Source organism: Theropithecus gelada, chromosome 5, assembly GCF_003255815.1.
Source record: "Theropithecus gelada isolate Dixy chromosome 5, Tgel_1.0, whole genome shotgun sequence".
NCBI classification, from domain to species: domain Eukaryota; kingdom Metazoa; phylum Chordata; class Mammalia; order Primates; family Cercopithecidae; genus Theropithecus; species Theropithecus gelada.
The window spans coordinates 140,960,770-140,963,803 of NC_037672.1; positions in this window are offsets into that span (position 1 = coordinate 140,960,770).

The window sequence follows — 3,034 nt, forward strand, 5'->3', positions numbered from 1 at the left end:
CCTCCTCCTCTCCTCCTCCTCCTCCTCCTCCTTCTCATTAAATTTCAATAGGTTTTTGGGGAACAGGTGGTGTTTGTTTGGTTACCTGAATAAATTCTTTAGAGGTGATTTCTGAGATTTTGGTGCATTCATCACAAGAGTAGTGTACACTATGCCCAATGTCTACTTTTTTAATCCCTTACCCCACTCCCACCCTTTCCCTGAGTCCCCAAAGTCCATTGTATCATTCCTTATTTTATTTTATTTATTTTATTTTATTTTATTTTTGAGACAGAGTCTCACTCTGTCACCAGGCTGAAGTGCAACGGCATGATCCCGGCTCTCTGCAACCTCCCCCTCCTAGGTTCAAGCGATTCTCCTGCCTCAGCCTCCTGAGTAGCTGGGACTACAGTAGCTGGGACTACAGTAGCTGGGACTACAGGTGTGCACCACCACGCCCAGGTAATTTTTGTATTTTTAGTAGAGCTGGGGTTTCATCGTGTTGGCCAGGATGGCCTTGATGTCTTGACCTCGTGATCTGCCTACCTTGGCCTCCCAAAGTGTTGGGATTACAGGTGTGAGCCGCCGAGCTCGGCCCATTGTATCATTCTTATGAGAAGACCACTTCTTGGTTTGTACTTTCAAAACTACAGAGGAAAATACTTTATCATAAATATTGTTCAAGATCATAAATATTCTTGAGAGTTAGCATCTGATTCAGTTTCTGCATAAGCAAGTGTAGTCTAGATCCATCTATTTTCTATCTATTAATTTTCCTTACTTGCTCACTTTATTTTAAAATTCAAGGCTAATTAACAATGTGTGACTATTCATATGTGAATAATTTATCATATGCTAATATGATGTGAATTTGAATGTAATAGCCACCTAATAATAAGGCTTAATGTACTGGAACAGAGAAAAATTAACCAGCTCATACAGTGCATCTTGGTCACCTTCAGTGGTCTAATAATAATTTCTGTTTATTCAGCTTTAGACTTTTAAAAACAATGATATATTTTATAGAATAACAGGGATAAGTGAAATTAAGTACTCTTCATTGCTCAGATTACATTCAATGAACATGGATAGATTTAACATAAGGTCAAAATGGTGAAAAGAGTAGAGGCAAGTTGGTAGCAAAAAAGAGAAAGTTTTTTAAACAATATCTTAAAAGGATAGTGAGAAAAATTAAAGAAAATTGAGTGTTGGCAGTGGCAGTACTTTTATTTATAACTGGTTCTGATTCATTAACTCTTGTTACCAGTCTGTAATAGAGTAAGTACAGAAGTTGAGGTTACGCAGTTAGAAATGCTTAAAACAATTTGACATTATCTTGATACTTTTATTGTATTTGTTAAGAGCATCTCTTCCAAACATATTGGGGGAGAAAACGGGTTCTTCACTACAGGTAGTTTGAGATGTATGTACTGAACTAGGTAATTTTCAATATTCTTCCAACGCTGAGTGATAAGAGAACATAATTAGGAACCATGTTCATGTATACCTTTCAGTTAGAATAGAACTGAAAAAGATGTGTAATTTACCTGTTCTCATTTTCCTTCTTAAAAGTGTATCTTTAAATGTATATATCCTGATAGCCCAGCTTTGCCATTCAAGCACAGACTATCCAACCTAATAATAAGATAAAATTGATATTCCATGCAGATACTGGATATTTTTGCTGACTTTTGCAAATTAGCTTTTTTTCTTTTGCCCTACTAACTTCATGTATTACTTCTAGTAGTTGTTTTTTTTACATTTTCTGTAAGTTTTCTGTAAGCAATCATATAATCTGAAAATAGAGACAGTTTTACTTCTTCCTTTCTTGTTTTTATGAACTTACATATTTTTCTTGCCTTCTTGAAAAGATTAGAACAAATAGTACAATGATAAATGGCAAGAGAGTGAACGTTCTTGCCCTGTTTCTATGTTAGAGAAAATTTATTCAATATTTAATCATTAAGTATGATTCGATGTTAGCTGTGGGTTTTCTGTAGATGATCTTTCTCAGATTAAAGAAGACTTTCCATTCCTAATCTTCTGAATTTTGTGAAATTCATATTTTTAAATCTATTGAACTGATCATTTGTTTTTCAATGGTAAATTTCAATTGTTAATGGTAAATTACCTTGATTTTTTCCCAGTTAAGATAGAAATTTATCATCACAATCAGTTTTTATTTATTTAATATAAATCTCATAAAAGATATATTCCTTCATTTAATTAATGCTAAAAGACATACTTAACAAAAATAAAGTACATCTTTCATATATGTGTGTGTGCATGTGTATATATATATACAAGATGTACAAAGGTGCCTAAAACAGCAGAACCAAAAAGTTTTCTTTTTGTAGATTCCATTAATTTATAATTATTTTAGTATGGATACATACAGGAAACTACTTCATTAAATACTTCATATCATGGAAATTGACCAAGATGTACAAAGGTGCCTAAATACAGCAGAAACAAAAAGTTTTCTTTTTGTAGATTCCATTAATTTACAATTATTTTAGTATAGATACATACAGGAAACTACTTCATTAATTGATTAAACAATTTATTATTATTATTATTTGAGACAGAGTCTCACTCTGTCACCCAGGCTGGAGTGCAACGGCATGACACTAGCTCACTGCATCCTCAGACTCCTGGGCTCAAGCAATCCTCCTGCCTCAGCCTCCTGAGTAGCTATGGGCACAAGCCACTGCACCTAGCTGATTTTTTTTTTTTTCATTTTTTGTACAGATGGGGCCTCACTATGTTGCCCAGGCTGGACTTCAAGCAATTCTCCTACCTCAGCCTCCCAAAGTATTGGGATTACAGGCATAAGCCCCCATGACAAGCTTCATCATTTATATCTAATATAAATAGCTTTATTAGAAATTTAGGGGCATATAGCAAAAATATACATTTACTTAAGCAGTTACAGGAATTAGGCTGTTTTTAATTTTTTTACTGGCAACTTTATTTTATCCACAGGACACATTTTACTTGTTAATATTAAAACATTTAAAAATTAAATTTTAGACATGAAAATATGCAACAAAAA